Source organism: Chlamydotis macqueenii, chromosome 2, assembly GCF_036417535.1.
Source record: "Chlamydotis macqueenii isolate bChlMac1 chromosome 2, bChlMac1.mat, whole genome shotgun sequence".
Classification (NCBI taxonomy): domain Eukaryota; kingdom Metazoa; phylum Chordata; class Aves; order Otidiformes; family Otididae; genus Chlamydotis; species Chlamydotis macqueenii.
Genome location: NC_141557.1, coordinates 40,910,069 through 40,936,274, shown reverse-complemented (window position 1 = coordinate 40,936,274; position 26,206 = coordinate 40,910,069). Strand labels below are relative to the sequence as shown.

The 26,206-nt window shown below is 39.0% G+C and overlaps 1 protein-coding gene across 1 annotated transcript in view; it reads right to left on the bottom strand.

Annotated features, from left to right (window-relative positions):
* The window catches only part of RARB (retinoic acid receptor beta), a 323,548-nt gene extending 302,034 nt beyond the window's left edge, over positions 1-21,514 (bottom strand). Inside the window, exon 1 of the mRNA XM_086742686.1 lies at positions 21,418-21,514. The gene's annotated coding sequence lies outside the window, so the exon portion shown is untranslated. The remainder of the gene's footprint in view (positions 1-21,417) is intronic.
* Between the last annotated feature and the right edge of the window lie 4,692 nt (positions 21,515-26,206).

Here is a 26,206-nt window from a genome sequence, read left to right as displayed (position 1 = left end):
GGTGGTGGACAAGAAGCTCAACATGAGCCAACAATGCGCGCTTGCAGCCCAGAAAGTCAACCACATCCTGGGCTGCATCAAAAGAAGCGTGGCCAGTGGGTCGAGGGAGGCGATTCTGCCCCTCTGCTCTGGTGAGACCCCACCTGGAGTACTGCGTCCAGCTCTGGAAGGCCCAACATAAGAAGGATGTGGACCTGTTGGAGTGGGTCCAGAGGAGGGCCACAAAGATGATCAGAGGGCTGGAGCACCTCTTCTACAAGGACAGGCTGTTCAGCCTGGAGAAGAGAAGGCTCTGGGGAGACCTTACAGCAGCATTCCAGTACCTCAAGAGGGCCTACAGGAAAGATGGGGAGAAACTCTTCAGCAGGGCGTGTTGTGATAGAATGAGGGGTAATGACTTTAAAATACAGGGAGGCAGATTCAGACTGGATATAAGGAAAAAATTCTTTATGAGGGTGATGAAACACTGGAACAGGTTGCCCAGAAAGGTGGTGGAGGCCCCATCTCTGGAAACATTTGAGGCCAAGTTGGACAGGGCTCTGAGCAACCTGATCTAATTGAAGATGTCCTTGCTCCTTGCAGTGGGGTTGGAGTAGATGACCTTTAAAGGTCCCTTCCAACCCAAACTATTATATGATTCTATGATTAATGGACAATTGGGAAGGCATGGTGAACCAAGGTCACAGTATTCATTACTATTAAAGAGCACAATAAGCAGTGACACAAATGACATTTTTGCAGGGAAACAGCAATATTAGCCTCAGAGCAAATGCATGATGTGCATTCTTCCCATAGTTAAATTTTTCTTTAGTAGAGACAAAGCATGAAAAACGGTGCAAAGACTTTTAAAGATAAAGGAGATTACAACCTAAATCCTTAAGCCAAATTTTTACTTTGTGGTTTGGTTCTGAAGTAATTCAGAGCTCACAATCACAACCCAAGAGCACACAGACTAAACTACACTCCTCTTAAGTGGGATGATGTTTTACCGTCACAAGTAATGTCACTTTTTTAAAAGGCATTTAGGTAGCACTGTCAATGGATTTGTAGAGGAAACAAGAATTGCTTGGGGAGTATCAACTTCTTTATTCCCTTCCCACTTTTCCTTCTTTTGGTGAGTCTGATGCCTCATATGCCTAATCTGTGAGTTTCTAAAGCTTTCCAAAGCAAGACTCCCATTCTCAGAAGATCCTGTTACATCTTGGCCTGCTAAAAAACTCCACTGCATTTTGTCTTTGCTCTCTCTATTGGAAGCCATGGGCTGAAAAGCTTCGCCCTGTGACTGCCCAGGGTACCACAGTGTAAGGCCGGACTGCAACCTTCACCCAGGACCAAAGTGCTCACATGGCAAAACTGGCATTTTGTGTTCAGAGAAGCGCTTTCCTCCTCCTTCTTCCATCCATTGTGCTCTAGTCAAAGAAGGCGTATTACGGAGACTGACTTTTTAGGCTTGTAGTACTCTATCATGAAAAAATAACTTTAGTACGGCCACAACCAGTAGAGCACTTAAAGCTAGGCTAAGTTCTTTCTTACTTCTGTTAAAACCAATGAGGAATGCATGAGCTCAAAATTAATTTTGTGTGTAAATGCTCCAAAACAGGCTCTATATTCCTACTGTGACATCACCCCTACAATTTCATTTTTTTTCCAGTTCATCAGGCAGTTCCTGTTTCTGGCATAACACACCCAATTCTTTCACCAAACAGCATAAGTAGTTACAGTATCTTTCACTGACATTTCCTCAAAAAAAGAAGGAAAAGGCACCCTCACAAACTGCATCTTCCTCCATCTCATATTTTTATGCTTAAGAAAAAATTAAGTTGTTAGAGGCAAAATCCTCAGCAATATGCCTGAGTTTCTTTAAAATAAAATTATACTTCAATAAAAAAGAGTGATTTAAAATTAATTTCTCTCCATTTACAAACAGCAGTATTTTCAAAAAGCATTAAATACTTTGAACTTTTTAAACAATTTTTTAGGGGAAAAGTGCTTATTACAATTCAAAACCAAACCAGAATTTCACTGCTACAGCACTTGCAGTAAACACACAGTAAGCAAAAGAAATTTTAATCCTTACACACTGTCTGTAAGATGAGGTGGGAATCATTGCACTTACCAGGAAGATCTGTCAAATACCCCCCCGATCCCCTCTATATTTACACTCCCTCTGAAGCCCAGCCCTCGCTACTCCTCTTGCATGGCAGCTGGAGTGGCAGGTCAGAGCCACATATGCTGGAAAACTACTCAGCTACAGCATCTGAGGCTTGAGTCTGCAAAGAACCAGCACAGCGCATCGCCTTTCGCAGTGCTACTGGCCCATCTAATCAAACACAACTGAATTTTACGAGTCTTAATGAATGCAACGGTACAAAACAGTATCCCTTGGTAATACAATGACTGAAGAAGTAAGATTACTTATCATAGTGCTCTGCAAAAGGAACTTCTTTGAAAGCAGCAGGAGGCTTTCTACATAAAAAAAATCTTCCTTGATTGTCTCTTTGATACTAACAAAAGGCTCTATTCTATCCTCAGTGTGAGCACGTAAGTTTCCCTTCATGCTAAAAGGAGCTACACATGCACATGGAAGAATTTTCACCATAATCTCTTGCGATAGAATCCTTCAGTTTTCACAGCTCTCTACCTATAGACACATTCTGAAGGGAAAAACACCCGGCATGTTTATAAGTTAAAGGCAGTCAGTGTATCTAAAGGATGGAAGTTCACAAAGCACGCTGCTACAGCTGATCAGCCCCAGGGTCTGGGGCAGCCAAATACACTCCACAGTAAGTCACATTCAGTATTTATTCATGAATGCATGGACAAGAAACAGAAGTTTACAACCAGAGTCAGACCTGGATTTCATACATGAGTTGAAAACCCAACTCTTGCACTGAATAAGCAGAAGAATTAGGTAGCAGTTAATTTCCACCTATTTTCAAGATGAAAGTGGTACACTTGTTTAAGGCAGGCTGGTTTAAGGGAGGACATACATCTCCCCTTCCATCCCATACAAATTTCCAAATCAGTTTTAGTGTAATCATTTGTTTGTGACTCCACTGCTTTTTCCTCATGAGAAAAAAAAAAAAAAAAATCACATTCTTCTCTATGTGGATTGCATTTGCCAAATAAAGGGAGTTGTGGCTGAAATGCTGATTACCCAGAAGAAACGCTAACAAAAGCAAATGTCATAAACTATAACTATACACTACACAATATATGCAGTTCCACTGCAAATGCAACCCTAGCCACGAGAACAGGAATGTCTTTTGAGTCCCATTACCTACAGGAAGAATAAGGATATTTATGAATGGGCAGTAGCTGCTTGTGCTCATTGTCCTGGGAGAAGCATATATATTCATAACAGCTAGTGGACTTGAATAAGTTCCATACATTTACTTTGTTTCAGAACAATACACAAGCTACACCACAGTCCAGGATTTAAGGCTCCTCCAAATCGATGTCAGTTTTCACGGGAAGGGGGGGAAAAAAAAAAGAAGATAAAATAAAATCCATAGTCAGCTAATATTTGAATAGGTTCAAGTACACACTACATCCTGGAATACGCTTTTGACAACTGTGTAGTGAATCCTTGATTGAACATACTATTGGGTATGACTCAAAATATGCTTTTCTTGAGGGCATTTCCATGAATACACTCTCAATTACATAAATACGTATCACTAGATATTTATCAGAGATTTCCTTTGTTCAGAAATATCTCCTCTTCTGTGAATAAGCACTCAAAAAAAAATTGCCTTTTTTTTTGGCAATTTCTTCCCTTTTGAATGTAGAAGCTTGAGACTTCAGTATTCACAGAAGCATTACACACGTTCTGCTGCACTGGAGGTGCCCAAAAATATAAGAATCTTGAAAAAAACAGCAATCAAAATGGACAGACTAATGAGATCTGTGATCTACCACTGAGAAGAAAGGTATATTGTATTGCACAAGTACAGAATAATCTGCCCACAGTAAACTTGCTGTTTTCCTATAACTACGCCCTAAAACATAGGGAGAAAAAGGAGTGTTTTTCCTAATTTCTGTTAATGCACAAATTCTAATAATCCATGTAAATGTCAGGTTTTCCATTTGAATTCATGCATTTAGATTGTTATACCTATTTTGCCACAAGTTCCTGAAGTTAAGTATGTGTTGTATATAAAAAAAGTTTCAATCAGTTGTATCCATTTATTGCCTTTCAATGTAGTTCTTTGTTCTTGCTGCAAGTTAAAGTGCATGATTTATTCATACACCCCCCCTCCTGCCCCAACTGCTCATCCTCCATCTTAAGCTGGATCTATTTCTTTCAGTACCTCAGCACAAGGAATTCCTTCCAATGCCACAAATCACTTCTGCTCATCCTGCAGTGCTTCTCATTTTATTCTATTTTGTTAAGAGTGAACAAACACTTAAGTGCAGAACAAAATGCGGCATCTTATTACAAAGCATCATGATCTAAACCAGTCGTAACTACTAACCAAGAATTACTGCCATTCTGGTTTATAAAATTATTCAAAAAAAAAAATTTCCTTTTTTATTTTTCTCTTTTCTCTTCGTCCCTCCACTTTTTTAAGAGACAGATAAAAGTCTAACTTGGCAGCTTTTTTCCTGCAGCAAATGTAGTTAATTTAATATTCAGCAACATGCAATTAGGTCAAATTCTGTACTTGGAAGATTTTACTTGGATTTGTCATCTGCAAAATTTCATCTGCCATCACAGTGCCCATTCCCTAAGCTTTGCTAGATACTCCATAAAGCTCCTCAGCCTTCCTCCAATTCATTTTGTAACACCTACAAATTCTACCACCTCTTTACTCATCTTTTAGGATCACTATACAACAGTAACATTAATAACATTCACCCTACTACTCATATTCCTACGTTTTCCCATTAAACTTCTATGATGTCCAAGTTGCCAAGTGTCCAAGCGGCTCTGAGCTTGCATCCTGGAAGATGGTACAACCCTGAGTTACACTACATCACAACTCCTGCGGAAGGAACAGTTCCAGTAAGTTTGACAAATGCTTCTTCATTCAATATTCTTAAATGTTTCTTATAGGTTAGCACTTTGAGATGAGAACTTACAGAAAGTCTAGAAAAAAATTACACCCATTAATGTCTTCTAACACAAAATAACAGTCTGTCTTAGTTTTAGTTGTACCTGCTCATTTCTTTAGTTGTACCTGTGTACCTTCAGCAGATCTAGTTGTAAAAGCACTCCTAAGATAAAATCTATTATAGTCTATCACCTTGTGTACTTTTCTTTCTCTCTTCTTCCTATGAAGAGTCTACTCTGAGCAGAGAAAAGGGACACAGACATCTTGTGATCCAACAAACCCTTTCAAATGCAAGAGACTTTTTATAAAAGGCAGCAATATAACCAAGAAAAGGAGAGGTTATGCTTTGATGTGAATCATCACATTCTCACAATATTTCACTAAGCCTGTCTGGCTGCTGGTACCACCAACTGATGTATTTTCTTTCTTCTCAGTCCTTAGTTGGGCAATTGAAACGTGGGGCAGCAATCCAGCCTGCAATACTACATACGAGTGAAATTCACTCCTATTGTTGAAAAAGCATTTGTCCCAAAAGGCACTTTTCTAACCTCAAAATCCTGCAAACAGCAATGTTTCTAAGAGCTCACATGCATACCACACAAAACCTGTATCCATTTAAATGTCAGCTCACAAATGCACCTAAGATGTATAAAGAAAGTGCTTCCATTTCTGGGATTTTTGAAAGTTCTTTGGTACACAAGGTTGCAGTCAGCCTTTAGTAAAAAAATTGCTCCAGTGGGTCAGACACGATTTTATAGCAGTGAGTCCATTCTCACTGCTTTTTCTGTCTTTTTTTTTTGTGGGGGAATTTCTTCCATGTTTTTAAAAACTGTTTGTCCTTGTTTATTTCAGCTATTGTGTCTCCATCTAAAGTCACCAGAATCAATGATCTGGAAATACTCCTATAGGAATCTTTTCTTCTAAAAGTACAGTATCAGATGGTCATTTCCATCTTAAGAAACAAATTCCTACAGCAAAAATAGCTGTACAGCATATACACATGATACAGCATCGATTTCCACAGCTATAAACACAGCATCTGAATATATCCACGGAGGCAATATATTTCACCTTCCCAGTACTTATCATCAGCATAACCTTTAAAGTAACAGAACAAGAGCAGGTAACAAACCACAAACACTACTGAAACTGGGAAGCAAAGCAGTCCAGCAACTTAAGTTGTAGACCATCCCATCACAAAATGCTTAGGAGAAGCAACTGTGAAATAAGTATTTTAGCAAAAGAATGGTAAGTTATTTCTTTTCTAGAGTGGATCAATATAGTAAACACTGAACGTAAAAAAGTGAGATGGACCACAGGCATGTAGCTTCCTTTCTTCATTGGATTACCACCTCACAACCATAGATTGTTCCTTCAGACTTCATTTAATGAACTGCCAACTCACTGACAATTCCATAGTCTGCAGTTTTTGTTGTGCTGCTAAAACTTAACTGTAGCATCCTTCAAAAATTATGTATGTTTCTCAGCTTACAGCCAGCCCTGTTACTACAAATTAAAAACCTTGAAAATGTATGATCCTTATGAACTCAAAGATCACATAACAAATAATAAAACAAAGACAGCTTTTTAATTTAATCTCAAGTTAAAAATTTTGGAGACCAAAAGAACTATATTTTTAACTGGCTGGAGAGTGAAAAGATGATTAATATACAATTGAGAATAAGGAAGTCTTTGTGTATTTAACTCTTGAACATGTTTGTTAATATATCTGCAGAAAAATAACGGTTCCTTTTTCCTGCCATCTACTAAACACATAATGTAAATTATCTAAGCACACATGAATCTTCTGAAAGGTGGACCTTAACCAAAAGCCTTCATAAGTCTGCTTAATAAGACTAAATAACAAATTGCTCACCAGGATGTGGATCAGGCTTTCAGGCTGCCCTCCCAGCAAGTTGTCCTGTCACAGGTCTGAAGTTGTTCAGGACAGATACTGATCCTTTACAGCCTGTTTTGTGAAGACCTACTGTAATACAGTTCTGGTGAGATGGAGACAAGAAAACAGTTCACTTTTCTTCATTACTAACACAAGTTAAAAAAATGATCACAGAAATGAAAGAGCAGGAAGGTTACCTGGGACATGGAGAAGGCTGAGGTATTCAATAACTGTTTTATAGAATCATAGAATAGAATCATAGAATGGTTAGGGTTGGAAGGGACCTTCAAAGGTCATCTAGTCCAACCCCCCTGCAAGGAGCAGGGACATCCCCAACTAGATCAGGTTGCTCAGAGCCTCATCCAGCCTGGCCTTGTACGTTTCCAGGGATGGGGCCTCCACCACCTTTCTGGGCAACCTGTTCCAGTGTTCTATAACTTGCATCGTAAAAAAATTTTTCCTAATTTCTAATCTAAATCTACCCCCCTCTATTTTAAAAATATTACCCCTCGTCCTATTGCAACAGGCCCTACTAAACAGCCGTTCCCCATCTTTCTTGTAGGCTCCCTTGAGGTACTGGAAGACCGCTATCAGGTCTCCCCAGAGCCTCCTCTTCTCCAGGCTGAACAGCCCCAACTCTCTCAGCCTGTCCTCATAGAGAGGTGCTCCAGCCCTTTTATCATCTTCGTGGCCCTCCTCTGGACCTTCTCCAACTGGTCCATGTTTTGCCTCAGTCTTCACTAGCAAGTGCTCTAACCACACTGCCTAAGTCACAGAAGGTAAAACCAGGGACTGGGAGAATGAAGAACTGCCTACTGTAGGAGATGAGCAGGTTCAAGACCATCTAAGAAACCTAAAGGTGCACAAATCCATGGGGCCTGAGGAGATGCATCCACAGGTCCCGAGGGAACTGATGGATGAAGTTGCCAAGCCACTGTCCATTGTATTTGAGAAGTTATTGCAGTCCAGTGAGGTTCCCGATGACTGGAAAAGGGGTAACATAACCCCCATTTTTAAAAAGGAAAATAAGAAACATCCAGGGAACTATGAGCCAGTCAGTCTCACCTCTGTGCCTGGCAAGGTCATGGAGCAGATCACCCTGGAAAACATGCTAAGGCATACGGAAAGCAAGGGGGTGATTGGTAACAGCCAACATGGCTTCGCTAAGGGCAAATCATGCCTGACCAATCTGGTGGCCTTCTATGATGGGGTTACAGCATTGGTGAACAATGGACGACCAACTGATGTCATCTACCCGGACTTGTGCAAAGCCTTTGACACTGTCCCGCGTGACATCCTTCTCTCTAAACTGGAGAGACATGGATTTGACAGATAGACCACTCAGTGAACAAGGAATTGGCTAGGTGGCTGCATTCAAAGAGCTGTGGTCAATGGCTCAACATCCAAGCGGAGACTGGTGATGAGTGGTATTCCTCAGGGGTCAGTATTGGGACTGGCCCAGTTTAACGTCTTTATTGGCAACATCTCATCAGATTAAATTGATCACATTTTGTACCACCCTGGCCACAACTTCCCAGGTAACAAAAAAGCCAAATGTGTTAGCATGGGTTTTCTTTTTCACATTTAAAAACCAAAACACTCCCATCCCCCAACTGTCAGTTTTCAGCTGAATCCTGATATTACAGATGAACTCCCTACCACACTGAAACATCCTGACAGCATACTGTAGGTTTCTTTAACAAAACAAACAACAATAACAAGGATGCAGCGTTTCCAAATAAGTTTTTCCTTTTTTAGTGGAAAAGTTTATTCCACCCGCATGGAGTCAGCTACATTAATCCAAACTAAAGAAGCAGCTAAAAACTAACAAGATCCATAGTCCTACAGAGCAGGTTAAGTGAGATAGGTAAAGTCAAAAAGCAATCACTAACACGTTTACAACAAATAAAATTTGGATCATACTGCTCAGAACAAAATGTTCATCAAAACTGAAAGATATGACTTAAAAAGAAGAGCAAAGGTATTTTTTCTTCTGAAGTGATAAAAAACTGTTAATGGGCCTAATGCGATAAAAAACTTGAGGATTATTTTCTATCTGATGTTTTATAAAATTAACCTTACTTTTACTTATTACTTATCTCTGGTCCTGAGCAACGGTTCATGCTCAGAACAGGTCTGCTATTCAAGACAATTTTCACACTTTAGGACTTTGGCCTAATCGAAAGGAAATGCTGCTTTCTGACATGATGAATTATCTTTTTGACGTGACAGAGAGTAGTGTTGCTTCCCTCCAAGCTCAATCTTTATTTCATGGTCATTTGTATCAAATCAGTGCTGGTGGTGATACATCAAATGCTTCATATTTCAATGAAATTGTCATTACAAAGGTTTTCCGGCTTCTGCAAATTTTCTCTGTTTGGTTTATTCTGCTTGTGTCTTAGCCTCAACGTCCTTCCATAAGGTTTTGCCAACACACCTAGGTAGTTCCTAGTAAGGCTCAGCCTTCTTGGCAGCTCTGTGACTATAGAGAGATTGGGGTACACAGGAGTCTGTCCCACATTCTCTGCTCCCCTGATTTCCCAGTGGTGACCACAGTGAGCTCTGTGCTTGTAGTCTGATTCTGGATTCTGCAGGTTGTCCTATATTTGTGAGTATCACCTAGTGGGTGGCTTTGTATTCTGCAGCAAGTTGCGAAGGTTAATGGCCAGTTACCAGGTATGGGTCGATAATAAAGCTACACACATACACTCATATACTTATTTAAATAATCTAGACATAGTTTCTATATTAGTTATGGTTATATACAATACATATCAGTTTATAGTTACATAAACAATCTATATTCATATTTAAAATACATCCAAAAATACACATAAAGACAAACATACAAATAGATATAAATAAAAAAATACAATATAATAATTAACCGTATTCTCTTATTACATCTAATCACATCAATAGCCAAAAGAAGCTAAGAGATACAAAAGTCACATACTAGGTATTTGATCCTTTAAAAAAAAGCACATATTCCAAATGATGGTACCTCCAGCAATTATCTACATAACTTTATACATTTTTCTTCACAAAGAGCCCTTCCTCTCTTCCTTCAACATAATGCTACAGTTTATTCAATTTCAGTACCCGGTAACAGAGCACTGACTTTCTAAGAGTACCTTTCTGATAGCTCATCTCTTACACATGTGTAGTGTTCTGCAAAGGAACAAAGCCAGATGATGTTGAAACAGTCTTCTGAAGCCACCATTTTAGAAAAACTATGAACAACCAAAAGAAACATGGTTGCATAATTTTTAACAAAACAATATGGAACCTGATGCAATGCATTAATGGTCCATAATGTTATTGAACAAGACTACAAGAGAGACACTTTACTTGCACTTGCTTGTCAGACAATTACTCTCTGCTACTGTAATACTTCATGTGCATACTTCCAAGGAAGACTCATGAACGCACAGGTTCATTAAGGGAATGAGAGAATCGATTGTAAAATGGAAAAGGCCGAGTGAGGTCATATTTCAAAGAGATGAATATGGTACACTCCATTATGTTGTAATCAGCCTCTCTCTTTCATCCTAAGAACTGTAATAGTCTTTCCTAATTTAGGAAAAAAAAAAAAAAAATCTCACTGCCTGCATCGTACCTTCATCCCAAACACAGTGAGGAATTCAAATGTGCTGCAGGCAGTTTCCATTTACCATGGTCTTTGGAGCAGACGGTATTGATGTTGCTGACCATTTTTCTCCTTAAGAAAAACATTCAAATGCTACTAATATTGCTGCCTTGGCAAACCACATTTAATAGATGGGACTTGCCCTGTACATGACACATAGAACATCAATCAAGGCTGAATTTTATTTCAATTTATTATGGTTGCTGTCTAAATGAAAAAATGCTTATATCGTTAAAATGTCTTACAATATAAATGTGCAAATGATGTAATCACCCATTTTGTGAGAAAATTCTGATTTTGATTAAAAATATCTACAGTTGAACTTCTAAATATTTAATAAATGCACAACTAAAACACACAAGCACATTGAGAAACCGCAGTAATTGGTATCTGGGGCCTTGATAGCTTTTATCTTTAGAAGATGAGTTTATAAGGTATTCTTTTTAAAATGATACAAGCTGTCTTTTTGTTAAAATCATCCAGAATAAATTACTTTAATCTTGACTTGATTCAGGACTCTCACATGTGTAGGTTTTTTCAAGTTACCATTTGTCACAGTTCTTTGCGTGCTATGGCCAGCTGTCTCCAGACTCTGAACCTAGTGGCCTGCAAAAGCCCTGTAGGCTTTCCCAACTAAGCAAGTCTGGACACCACACAATTACCATGGGGTAGAAAGTAGCGCCTTATAAGAGAATAGACAATACTCAATTTTGTAACTGATTAGAGTCCCAGCTGTAGAAGCAGAATTCAAGCCTTGGCACAGTCCCGCTGGCACACACAGCAACCAGTTTCACCAGGAGCTCGCTGTGAGGGTGGCTCTCCTAGCTGCTGCCTCCAGAACTGCACAAAACAATGCTTGCGAGGTAATGGCCATGTTGCGCTGAGCACTACAGATTGCCAGGTCAACCCAATGGTATTTAAACCTCATTAAGTTGTCAAATACTCTCTCTATATTATTAGCATACAATTATTATATAAATACAATACTCTCCCCTTACAAATAGCTGGCTTTCTCCTGCGTTCCTTTGGCAATGCTGAAAAGTCCAGAGTCTAAATGTACTGTAATACATCAACAGAACGATAAATGCTTACAGAATTTCCTAAGCACATAGGAGGCCAGGAAAAAAAAAAAACCACAGTTTCTATTAAAGAATGAGAGTTCAGCATGGATCTGTAGGCAACTTCCCAACATTTTCTTTACTTAGATAAAAGTATTCTAAACTGAATTTGGACGCAACAAGCAAAAGATTGAACTGCAAAAATGGTCTCTCAGTACGTACAAAATATCATGATAAGGTATGATGAACAGACAGGTAGTATAGTTATACACTACATCCCTTAATGCTGCAGTTCGTCAGGTAAACACCGCTCACACGCAAGTCCCAGCATCTTTCATGAGAGGGAAGGCAGCATGCAAGGTTTTTGTTTTGCAGTGCATTTTATCATAACCAAGAACTGAGGAGCAATTTGAACTCGGCCTTTTAAAAATACAATGGATAAATAACTGGAGATGAAGGAAGTGCGGGAAAGCTACATGACAGATAAATGGGACTTCTATAACATTGCATATTGTAAAGTTTGCCAGAATGCATCAAAAGAAGAGCCAGCTAAATCACATCCTGCTGCAGCTGTCCAACTTTATAACAAAAATGTTCATATTAATTCCATTAAACAATTAGAGAAGGAAATTCAAAATATTATTACAACTATGTTGGCTTGACACTGTCTTTCTTCCAGATTTAATAACAGATACGGTACTCTCAACTTCAAATAGTGATGAATATGTACAAAGTGTGGGTATTCACACCCTCAGGGCCACAAAGCAGTTGTCATACAGAAATCCAATAAAATCTAAGCTTCACTATACATTTCAGACAGACATTTTAAAAAATAAAGGAAGGATATTCTAGTAGTTGTGAAGGTGGCCTGACATTTAGAGGATCCCAGTTTAACTTCTTTGTCTGTCAGACTTCCCTTCATAAACCCAGACAAAGTAAATAATTTTCTTTACCCCAGCTTCCCATCTTCAAAATGGAGGAGACCATTTAAGTACCTGAATCAAGTAAGTTTTAAACAAAGGAAAAAAAAATATCCTTTTCTTCTGTATTTTTAGTTTCTTCTCAGATGGAAAGTCACTTGAAAGCTCAATCATCCAAAGGCTTTGACTGTATGCTGTTGGGTATCTTGAAATCAACAAAACAACGCTATTTATAAGTAACATGCCTTATATATTGCAGGTCTTAGTGTCATTGGAGAGCCTTTCATTTCAGAACTACTGCTCTGTGATAAAAAGAAGATATAGAAGAATGAGCACTAGTGAAGTTAATAAACAAAATGCATTCATGGCCCATTACTTCAAATAACTTTACTATATAAATAGCCCACTCATAAAATAATGGCCTCAATTAACATTTAATTCTCATACAATGCATTTGTAATGTACTGCAGGGATTAAAAGTTCTGCATGAATATCACTATTCTAGAAGTGCCACAACTTACAAGAGAAGTACCGCTTTATTTTCCACTTGATTAAAAACAGTTCCTAGTCTTCCCCCCCGCCCCTTCCTTTCTCTACTAGGCCTCCTTGTCCTAGAAGGATTACAAGAAAAGAGAGTCTTACTATGTGTTGGAGCTCCCAGTCTGCTATCTGATGATGATTCTCAGCCTTGCTTTGGAAATTCATAAGCACACCAGCGCAGCACTACTACAGAGGAGTAAGCTAAGAGGTCTCATCACCTTGGTAGCCCTGCAACTTTGTTTGGGAAGTAAGCGAAGAGAATCCACTGTGTAAGCTCGTAAGTGCATGCTTCAATCCTTTTTACAACAAGGTAGAATGAAGCAAGATTTCTGAGTCACCCTCGTCCTCATCAGCTAAAAAAAATGCCAGCACTGCCACTGCAGGGAACAGACACTTGAGGACAAGACCAAGGCAACAGTGGAGGAGCCTTTCTGACATTATGTGGACATTCTGACAGCTGCGTGTGATACAAGGGCAGCTGCGATGCTTGTAACTTGATAGATCTAAATGTCATGTGAAAGACCTCCCCTCACTCAGCCATCTTAAGTGTTTTCCAAGCTAATGCATTCTCTTTTAACACAGAAAATTAAGAAGTTAACTGGGAAAGAGAGTATCTTTGTAATACGTGGTTGCTTTTATCCTGCAACACAATGACTGAGCATTGATGAGATGATAACTCAGTCAATTAATCAAACACCAACAAAACACATTCTAACAATGACGGCTGCATTCATGGTGTCATTTTAGGAACTGTTCAGTACACACAGATATTTTTTTTGTCCCATGGGTTTGACCAGAATCCTAATGAAATTAACTGCTAGAAGAAACGAAGCCAGCACAAGCTACCACCTTTCAGGGCATGCTGCAAAACCTGCTGGAAAAGCCAACAAATGCTTCCACTAGAAGCCAGAAATCTCCTGGAAATCTAAAATGGACCTCACTGTGCTTTGATGAAGAAATTCTTTGATGGTGAAGTGACAGATTAAAAAAATATTAAGAGTTAGCACAAAACAGGGATCTAAATATAAAATTCTGCCAATGCCTATTATCCTCGAAACCTGTTTAGGGTCATGTTAGAACTTCTGCCTGTGGGTTCATCTAAGGCATGAAAAAAACCAATTCAAGCAAAATTAAATATACAAAAAAAAATAAAACTGCTTTTCAGGTATTATTTGCCCCGCAAGTATTGCCTTATTTTAAAATTATTCTTAATACAGTATGTTAGCAGTTGTCCCTAATAAGCTCTGGGTACATCCCAGAAAACTGCATGCACTGACAAAGACGCTTCTAGTTTTGCACAACACATGGCTTTTTTCATACAGTATGTTTTCTCTCGAAAACTACTCCCTCACAAAATGAAAATTCAGCAGAATCTCTAACAGCTTTCATATTTCAGTCTAATAGGTAGCGTGGCTTTGCACTGCCACCCACCTTTGCTACAATATTGCACAGCACATTTAACAGACATTTGCTTCCTTCACCGCGCAGTCCTTATGCGCAGATTCTGCAGGACCCCAGTATTAACATTTAACAGAGTCTATGAGCATAAAGCACATTTATGAACACCTGCTAGAACATTTTATTTGCCTTAAGAGTTTTATTATAACTGTTAAATTTTCCTGCTATGCTTTATGGGCCAAATCCAGGTCCAGTTTTAGCCTAAACTCCGACTGACTTCAACAGGAAGCAGATTTGATTCTCTGTGGTTTTCCATACAAATTCAATATAGCTTTAAACAAAATGGGATCGCTGGTAAGCTCAATACTGGACAGAAAAACCCAGTGCCTAGCAGCTCTAAACAAAACTAGTGAACTCAGCCTTCAATAAGAATTAAAAAAAAAAAAAAAACCACAAAAAAAAAACCAAAACACCACACCTCACACCCACAAATCTGTAACCTTCACACCATATTACAAAAATTCACTGACTCTGAGGCTGAAAGTGCAAGTCATACAGGTATCCCATCCACAAAAGCCTGTGGCCTCCCATGCCTTGGTGAGATGTTCTACCATCACCTACTCCCTCTCAGATCACTCACTGATGCTCTCGTTACCAAAATTTTTGTCCTCTGTATTAAAGCCACCAAAGGCCAGAATCTGGCCATCGATCTCCTCCTCTGACACATCCAGAAAGTGACAGCCCTCCACAACACCACAAGACAGCCTGTAACAAAGCACAGAGCCAGAAGCTGTAGCTGAGGAACAGTCCAAGGAAGATGTTGCAGAGGAAGCCACGCCAGGAATCTGACTGTTCTGAAGACATTCTCTACAACTGTTTCTCTTGGATAGAGTTTTACCATGATTACTGGAGGTGTTCATAACAGCCCTGCGAGACAGAACGTGACTACTTTCAAATGAGCAACACAGCTCCTCACAGCTTAGAAAGAGGAAGTAACAGAAGACTCTATGAAGCCTGCTTGGAATCCCTCTAAGAAGATTTAACCTCATTTGAAAATACATAGGCATTAATCTGACCATTGCTATAGAAAGCCCTAAAATAATGAGAGACAGTTAATAAATAGTAGACAACATAGCAATGCCACTTTTGTTTCACAAAACCTTGACAGCAAATGCTTGATTCAATGCATACTATTAAGCAGCAAAAAATCAAAACAATTATGAAAGTGAAATTATAGACACAATGATGAATGGCGACAGATGAAATGTTAACAGATCTCGCATCATACACAAAAATCATTGATTTTTCTCTGATTACTACTTAGGTGATCAGAGTGTATGAGGTCCTAGTTGCCTGCTTGCTCCAGATTTTATTAATGCTCCAATATCAGACACACAATTTGGAAATCAATGCTTACTTCATCATTTTTCTCTGAAGGATTCTATTATTCACAATTGATTAAACAGAAATGAAAGGCTTACCATTAACAAGACCCAGCTGCTGACACTTCTGAGATGAATTATTGAACTTCTAAAAGTGAATTAACTTAACCATCACCAAGACTTATTGTCTGATGTTTCTCATCTCAAAGTCAGTGTATTTATAATTACAGAATCAAGTAGCAGAAAGTAGCTTCTTTGCTGCCTCCTTAAACACCCACCATATATACCAAGTAAAAATGAAGATTTGCAACGACACAAATAGGAGTTATGCACCAAATACAGTCAGTGGAGGTGTAGCATCTAACTGCCTTTTTACGCCCTTAATCTTCATCTTCTTTCTGGAATTCAAATATACAGGTCATTTCAGGCTTCAGTAAAAGGAAATCCAATTTATGGTAAGTTACATCTTTTGCCAACGAGATTACTACAGTCAAAGAACCCCACAGCTGACCATGCCCTGCCAAAAAGCCTACAGAAGACAATCATTAACTCCCTTTAGATACAAAATGAAGATCTGTCTTAAGAACTGAGATAATAGTAGCAAATATTAGACAATTGCAAGTAGTAGTACTACAGCTCCACCCCAAAAGCAGTGTAAACGTACAAAGTAGGAGGCCTATACATAAAAATCTGTCATTGAGCTAAGAGCCTATCTGCTCAGAACAGAAATCCATCACACCCATTTTCCAATCTAAAAAGGACTATGCATCACCCAAGGTGAATTCAGTTCCTCATATAAGAGCTTTTGTTCTACGTATTACAATCTGATCAAAAGTCCAATATCAAGAAAGAACAGGGTCAGAAAGACAGTTCATCCGACCAGCCTCTGTGTTGTAATCCTATGAATCAAGAACTTCAGCCTCAAATACTTTGCATTCCCTAGCAGATACACTGCTAATAATGCTATTCATGAATCATCATTGAGAAGTGGTGATAAAAATCCTGACTGCCAACAGTGTAACACCACCCAGCTGCACTGGTCCACAAATAACTTGCTCTCAAACACACGAGGAATTGTGCTAAGTTATCCTTAAGCCATAGCTTAGCAGGACCACAGCTGTCTAGTGGTATATCAAAAATAACTGTTCAGCTATCAAAACTAGTAAATATTTCAGGTATTACTAGACTTCTTGCTAATTTGTACTACCTGGCTGAACATACTTTCAAAATGGTAACTGCTGTCTCCCTTAGTATTCACCATATTCACAGAGCTCAGCTTGATTATACGTACCTCTGTAACTGCTCTGAAGACTTCAGCTCAAGACCATGTTGAGACTCTAGGTGCAATCCACTCAAAGCCTTCTGGACTAATAATGCAAATTTCTGCCTTCCTTTTGTGGTGGAATGATAAAGATTACATACCTGTTCTATCCTTTTCACACAAGCTGAAAGTCAATGACTACCCAAAATTACTAAAGCCTCTTCTCAAAGCCCTCAATGGATTTGACTGCTTGCACGCTGCTGGAGGCAAAACATCTGGGTCTTTTTAACTAGGGTTAGTTTCTGAGGAAGACACTCAAAGTAAATCAATCTCTTCTTGAGTACTCTTTTGAGTCCTTCCCAAACCCCTCCATCTGTTTTAACTCCTATCTTACTGGAATTAATTTTTTAAAATTCTGGTTACATTGGACAAAAAGTCTAAAAATTAAGGAAAATGGGAAGAAAAGAAGCCTGACAGATAGAGCCTCCAACTCATAAGTCTTACTATATTAGGAAAAAAGGCCAAAATAATGAAGTTATTATTATGTTGAAAATATTTAGCTACACAGATTTTTCAATCTGCCTCTTCTCTATAGAATAACACTTTTGAAATGGAGGCTGGCTGGCCATAACTGAAGTGTGGTTAAATTTGATATCTGCATACAACACATCTCAGAAAGTAGGTTATAATAACTCTTTTAAAAAAAGACATGGACTTTGGCAGATTTCCTGCCTTTCTTGCACTCACTTTTTCCAGTATTTCCCACATTGTGAAATACCTCTTAATGCTATAAAGACAGAGCAGATTGCAAAAGCGGTCCTAGTGGTTCCAATGGGAGCAACGTGGTCAGAATCTGGCATTCAACAAAGTTTCCATTTCTACATAAGTTTCATTTATTTTTCAGTTTAAAAATAAGACCATAGTTTGGCATGTAACTAGAGCTGCTCCTACAACGCAGAAGAAATAACACTGCTGGCAAGCCTCAAAGCTGTTCCAAGACAAAACTGTGTTGGCAGAACTTTTAGAAAACTTCTTTTTGACTAGAGGCAGAATTCAACACCAGCATAAATGGGAGAAACTTCACTGAAATCAATCATGTGACACATGCTTACTTATTACAGGTCTGAATCTGCATTAAGTTTATATAATGCAAACATATTTAGCTGACATGGAATTTAAACTCTGTTGAACCAATTCTGTTTATCTTCTACAAGTATATAATAACTTAGCATTGAACTCTATGATCATTCTTCTGTGAACACTATTTTTCCTCATACACAAATGCCACTCTGCTATTCACTTAATACCATGACCATGCCACACTCAGTCTTTTAATGCAACAATTATCCAAGTCAGATGACCAATAGTTAGGATACAATGCAATTACAGTTGCAAGATCTATATTCCTGCATCAGTTACAGGCATGGAAGAAAACAACAAAAATCTGACATTTCAAAACTTCTGAGGCTTTGATTTTGCAACCTACTTTCTAAAATACCTTTTTTGCATGTCATACCCAAGGGGTTTTTAGAGCATGAATAAGTTAAGGAATGTGCAGTAGTGCTTCTTCAACACAGATCATAGCAAGATTTGATTCTCAACTTCACTGTAGCACAGATAGCCACGAAAGTATTCAGGTACCTGAGCATATGGGCCCATGCCCTTGGATATCCAGGATATAGTTGGATGATGGATGTTAGAAAGAACTGACAAGGAAACCTGCACCACTTTAGATCAGTTGTTGAAAGCAATTGAATTGAGTTCTTCTCACCACAGAGACGGAAAGCTATGTGACAGTGGTATCAGGCTGCTGACGTAAGCTTATGGGTTTGAGGAACAGGTCACGGTAAGGCTCTCTTTTTTATCTCCTGCCTGGGAAACACAGATTGTTCTTACTGTGAGCAGAGTGGACAACAGGAGCACTAAATCACTTACTAAAGGCAGGCTTCAACAAGCAAGTGGAAGCACGATAACCAAAACCCTAGCATTTTCCAATGGGTACTGTTCCTCCCCCTTCTTTAGCGGTTGTGGGATCCCAGCTTCGGGAATGCTCACGATTTTAGACAACTTTTTTTTTCTAATGAACACAGGTTAGAGAAGACAATCTAATTTTAAAATTTCCATATCTTATCAGATCTCAACAGAATGTCATTGATTTAGAAAACAAAAAGGCATTTAAATTGTTTGAGAACTATCATCTTGCCAAACATCAAGCTCTGCTGCAAACAAAGCAGGTGAGAGATTGTCTCAAAGAAAAAGCCATTACAAGCTTGAATACTTAAGTATTTCTGAACTCACCTTCTAAGCACAGGTTACTCACCCTACAGCTGACTTGACCTTAAATGCAGTTGTTTGAGTACTGAATTGAAAAGCTTCAGTGTTTTGGTTTGATTTTTTTTTTTTAAGTGTGACTGTTTTAACCTGTTATACTGTTACTGGAGATTAAAATGATAGAGAAATACAGACTGGATTTACTTACTTTCATATTCTTAAAAACCTGTATCCAAGGTACCACAACTCATGAACTGCTTCAAATAATTCTGCTAAGCATATTTGCAACACTTCACTTAAAAGTCAGGCTGCCTACATGTAAGGTATCTTTTCAATAAAATATAACACTTATTCTAGATATTAATCGATATAAAACAATTCAACAAATATGAAGAAATAGAAGAGGTGATGATTATGTGCAGCCTGCAAACTAATGTGATTAATTTGACCATCAATTTAATTAATACATTGACCAGATAAGGAAAGTTAGAGCTTCAAATAAACTTAATATGCAGCCACTTTAGAACTGAAATTCCAACCAGTCATCTAGCTCAGAATAAACTGCACAAAATTTTCAGTGTAGTATGCCTAAGAATTGGTGTGACAAAAATCATCAAATCTTCAGGAATTTAAGGCAAATTTGCTACTGAGTATAGGAAGACATGATAACCATCTTTTTATTTCCACTGAGGAAATAATGTACTACAAGTGTTTCAGAAATGCCTTGATTTTTTTAAAACAAGCAGTCTCTCTCTTTCCGTATGTTACCAAGTTTAACAGAGGCACATTGTTATTTAGGCTAAATCATGCCTTATGGGACACACTTATGAGGAAGAAAGGAGGACATGCAACTGGCATTTGAGACATATTGCCAGTGCAAAGCTGCCAAAAGCACACAGCAGGGAGCATGTTTTGGCTATCACGAGCAGAATAAGCATGCACTCCTTAACCACTGCCAGCTGGCATTTGTTTCCAAATACAGAATGCTCACTAGGCAGTTTGGAGACTGGACATACTCCTAACCTTAAACTAAGCTCCCATAAAAATGTGCTGCTGAGATACCTCATTAACCATGTCTGTCTCCTAGCTCACTGCCAAATGAGAAAGACTGAATGACACAGAAAGATCATACATTTCTCCCTAAGCACAAAAAAAAAAAGTACTTAAAGTATATCCTAACATACTCTAGTGCTTACAGCAAGAGAGAGATTTTAAGAGTGTTGGAAGAAGCTTCTGCCAACATCTCAAGAAGGAGAAACACTGTCACTATGCCATTATACACAGATAGAAAAAGTGAAATCTAGAGACACAAGGCACCAAGAAAACACAGCAATGAACAGCGAGAGTGGCTGGCACTGTGATTATAAGCTATACTACCATGTTTAATACATCCTCTAGCAATCCTCACAACAGAGACACTCCCTGCTTTATGTGCTGGGGCAGATTTGTGGGTAGAAGATTAATGTCCCCCTCCATCTGCTAATGACTATATAGGTCCCCCGGGCTTTGCATCAAGGGTACTTTGCCCTTAGGATGAAACAAGAAATGGGAATCTGTGTTCATTTCTACATGCACCTACTATTTCCAGCAACACTCCCAATTGCTAAATGTGTATTATTTCTATTTTATCTATCAAAAACATATTTTATCACGGTAGTTCAACTGGGATTCCAATTAGATTTTCAAAGCGATCAGTTAAAAGGAGAACAAACCAACAGGGGGGCACTTTTCACTTTTAAAGTGCTTACCTGACACAGCCTGCATCGGTATTTTCCCTGTAAGTGCTCTATTCATTAACTTTTCGCTACATTTTCAAAGTGACTCCACTCTTTCGGATTTCCCTTTCTCTATCACTGATAGCCTGCTGTCATGGACCAAGCCACTCTGAAGGAAGAAATGTATCAGAGACTGTCATGCAAAGGAGAGGGCACTAATTAAAGTCTTCATTTCCTTCAGGGGATTCTGTGAGTGGATTTTAACTTACTCTCTTAACTGCAGCTTTGCTCCTGAGAATTGGAGGCAAGTCAGAGCGAGCTTGACACCAGGGTAGTCTTCATGGACCTAAGCCAGTGTGACATCCTGGAAGAAAAAGGGGAAAGAGCAGTTACAAAGTGAAGATTTGAAGGAATAAGGCAAACATACTCATCAATGGAACAATTACACTTGGAGCAAAATCAGGAAAGATCTTAATGCTATCTCCAATATCCACAAATGAGAAATCAAAACCAGAGCACTGCTTTACTAAAGTGTCTGAATGCAGGTATCTCACCTTTGTGACATGTTTCCTTTCTTCCTCTTCCCACTGAACACCCCTATCAGGTGCAACACTGACCCCCTCCTCAGTTCCAGCTCAAGGAAGAAGTAGGTGTTCATGCCAAAATTCCCTCCAAGCACCAAAGGGAATTCCAGGGCCGGTTAACTGTGTCTGCACTAACACTGAACACACACAATTAGCTTCCCCCAGTTTACTCAATTTAACCTTGGAAAAAGAAAAAAAAAAGCTGAAAACCTTTGCAGCCAAACCATCAACACAATTCTAATCCCTTTTTTAAAAAGGGAAATGTGATTTCAATAACATGACCTCTACCAATCCTTTTGATCCAACTAGACACTATTTCTGTCAACCCACTCGTGCCCAACAAGAAAAGCAGGACAAGAGAGGAAGAAGTCAAGAGAGGAGAAAGACAAAAAAAAAAAAAAAAAAAAAAAAAAAGAAAAAAGGAATTGCTCTGCGTTGTCCTTTTTCATCTTCAGCAGAGAGCTGCTTGGTCTCAGAGAGACTCTACCAGAACACAGAAACTGCAGTCACAAAAGACAATTTGTTTTTCTCTCTCACACCAGCAGCACTACAAAACAATGAGTGTTGAACTAACAAAGTGCTCTGCCTGTCCAGCCCTTAGTACTCCTAGTGTTACTTTGAAAACACGTCTCTACTGGCTTCCCAAATCAGGAAATACTGTAAACCAAAGAAATATACTTAACATTGTTAAAATTGGTTGTAAAATGCAACCAAAAAACCCTGTCTGATTTTGTATAAAACAGCAGAACTATCAGGAAAGTTATCTCCATATTGCAATCTTCTTAGAACCAGCAGCACTGCTCCCACATTTCTGATCTGAATAGCGATATTTAGCCTTTTTCTTATGCTTCCTCAACAACTCCTTATGCATTTCAGCTTTCACTTAAAAACTAAAGAAAAGATCTTTCCCTTTTATCTGTGTACAATGCTGGAAAACACATCCTGAGTATGATTTAAATACACAGAGCAGCTAAAAGGGATTAAAAATTGCTATTATTTCCTCATTACTAAGCCACTCTTGGGTCCTTTTGGAAGCCTTAGAGCTGAAAAGCTTTACTCTCAACACTAAAAAAAAAATAGATATATATTGTTAAGAATACTAAAGACAAAAGTAGAACTCAAGGAAGGCAAAGGTCAAAGCAAAATATTGCAGCTTCCCTTCCCCTGTTGGGTGTACAAGACAGCGTATCGCCTGCCCGATCCTCGATTCCCACCCTGTGGTTTGTACAGGTAGGCAGAAAAGCCACTGAAGTCTATGCATCCTACAGAGCGCCGACAGCAATCATTCAAGCTTTTATACAAGCCCATTGTACCTCTGCAGAAAGGCCACACTCAATCTGGCCCACAGAGAAAATACAGCAGCCTGGATTGATAGTATCTACTGACACTGCTGCAGGTTATATATATATATATATATATACGCACACACATATATATACACCACACACATACTGTCTCTGACAGTCTTTCTGAAAAGCTGAACAGGAGCCTGAATCATCACATCTAGCGTATTTAACTCAAGTACTAGTAAAAGGTATTTAATGTCATTTGCAAAAAAAAAACCAAAAACATAATTGTTTTTAGGGGGAGCAGGGGAGGTACTGCGGACACGTCATCCCTCCTTCCCTCTCCCACAAGTAAGCAGGTAGGTACAGGCATAGAGGATGACAAATAAACTTGTTCTCCATTACTGAATTCTCCAATTTGAATATATAGGCATCAATATATAACGTTCACATTATTTCAGTGAGATACTGCTTGAATGAGTAATGCTGGCAGAATTACAATTCACATAACATAGATTATTTGGTCATCACTAACTTGAGGAAAATTTGAAGTCATAAGGCCAAATCTATGGGGATTTCTGGTAACGTCATTACAACCTCACAGAGATACCCAAGACAAGAAGTACTGATATTTTATCTGCCATAGCACAAAGTTATTTCTGAGAAATGTGGAATGACTCTTTGAGAAAAACAGCATGTCTGATATTCAAGCTGGATATTACAAAACACAAGTGGTCAAACATGATGCTGCAACTAACAATGGTGGGCCACTCCATCAACAAAGAGTACTGTCACCACATCAGGCGCAAAGGAGGTGCCAACAATCAGTATCAGACAGCTTCATTAGTCACTCGAGCCAAAAAAAAAAAAAAAAAAAAAAAAGTACTTTTTTATTTATTACACCAAGCTATAACAGCCATTTCTAATTTAGTATGTGCTAGATACCTTCCCAGGCTTATGAAGAACTCACCTACACTAACCACAGCCACGTCCGAAGACTACCACTTGAAATGCCTTACATTTATTTGTCAGAGCTGTTCTCCACACATGGCAGCAAGACTGTGACTAGCCACAGCAGCAGCCCAGTGCAGAAGCGCTTTGCCTCATAGACAATTTAAACTTGATCCCCTTGCACACGTTCTTTACAAAATCCTTTTTATTCCAAATTATGTTAGCCACGAGTGCTACACAACAGGCTCCTCTGACGTCACAAAGTGCTCCTCCCTTCTAAGAATATAATTTAAAAGAATATTTAGCATAACTTAGGATACTTATTTTCTCTGTGGGAAGTCTTCTTACAGAATCAGAATAATTTAGGCTAGAAAGGACCTCTAAAGGCATGTCTTCCAATTCCTAGTCAAAGCAGTGCTGATTTCAAAGTTAGATCAAGTTGTTCAGAGTCTGGTCCGGTCAAGTTTTTAAATCTCCAAGGGCAAATCCCGCAGCCTCCACAGACCTCGGGTCACGGCTTAACCATTTTCATCATTAATTTTTTTCCTTATGCCCAGTCAGAATTTCCTCATTTCAGTGTATGATGACTGCACCTCACCCCTTCTCTGTACACTCCAGAGAAGAGCATCTCCCTCTGCTCCATAACAGACCCTCAGGAAACAGAAGGCAGCAATTCCCCTTCATCTTCTATTCTCCATGCTGGGCAAACCCACATCCCTCAGCACCTCCCTGTATGCCATGTGCTCCAGCCCCCATTCACCTAAGCAGCCCTCCTCTGGGCTCTCTCCAGTTTGTCCCAACTTTGCTTGCACTGAGGCCAAAGACCAAACACAGCATTATTCCAGGAACAGCCCCATCAAAAGCAATAGTCACCCTCCTCAACTGGGTGGCCAGGCTCCTGATAATACAGCTGGACCATTAGTCTCCATCACAGCAAGAGCGCACTGCTGACTCTGACACAAGGTTGCTTTTTAGTCACTATATACTTTTATTCTTACAATACCCCTACCCTAAGAACAAGGGGTTAGAAGAAAGCAAGTGATGTGGGGTGGGCAACAAATATCCCTTGGGCAATACTGTAATATAAACAAGAGCTAATGTTGTACCTAATACTCTTTGTGGAAAACTTAAAAAGAAAAGAAGTGGGGCATCATCTTACAGTCATGGAGGTCAACCAAAATTTTGCATGAGAAAGGATGGTGATATTCCATATCCTAAGAAGCAGCAAAATTGCAAATCAGTACAGTAAACCTGAAAAGTACTGTTTCTTTTTCCAGCAAATTTTTAAAGGGAAATATTTTAGCTAAAATATTACCATCTACTGACGGCTGAAACAAGGTGGCTGTTCAGAGTTAAAACACTTTAAACTCTTTAAACTATTTATGAAAATGCAAAGTTTTTCACATATTTCACCTAGATAATACAACATTGCTTTATAGGTCCTGTGACATACAGAGCAGCATCAGCTACCTTACTTTCTCATTTCAAAGCAAGTTCTTCTGAGGACAACCTCAGAGGAGCAGCACAAAGGATGTGACAGGAAAATGCACTGCTTCATGAGCAGCATCTCAGATCACCTACACACAAATCACTCTGGAACAGCTTCTTTTTTTTTTTTTTTTTTTTTTTTTTTTTTGACACTGACCAGACAAAGAAATCATAGAATGGTTAGGGTTGAAAGGAACCTTCAAAGGTCATCTAGTCCAACCCCCCCCTTGCAAGGAGCAGGGACGTCTTCAGCTAGATCAGGTTGTCAGGTTGCTCAGAGCCTCATCCAACCTGGCGTTGAATGTTTCCAGTGATGGGGCATCCACTGCCTCTATGGGCAACCTGTTCCAGTGTTCCAAAACCCTAACTGTAAAAAAAATTTTTCCTAATATCTAATCTAAATCTACCTCCCTCTATTTTGAAACCATTATCCCTAGTCCTGTCACAACAAGCCCTACTGAACAGTCTCTCCCCATCTTTCTTGTAGGCCCCCTTGAGGTACTGGAAGACTGCTATAAGGTCTCCCCAGAGCCTCGTCTTCTCCAGGCTGAACAGAAATATCTACATTTAAAGAAAATTGAATGTGGTTTAGAATGTAGCGATACAGCTTCCTGCAGTTCATCCCAGAAAAAATAAAAGACATATGATCTGTAACTTCCTTTGACTTTTCTTTGAACTCTAAATGGAAAGCTTTAAAGAGCAGGATTTTCTTATTAGTTACTTCCAAGATTTTTTGCTAAATTAAATTT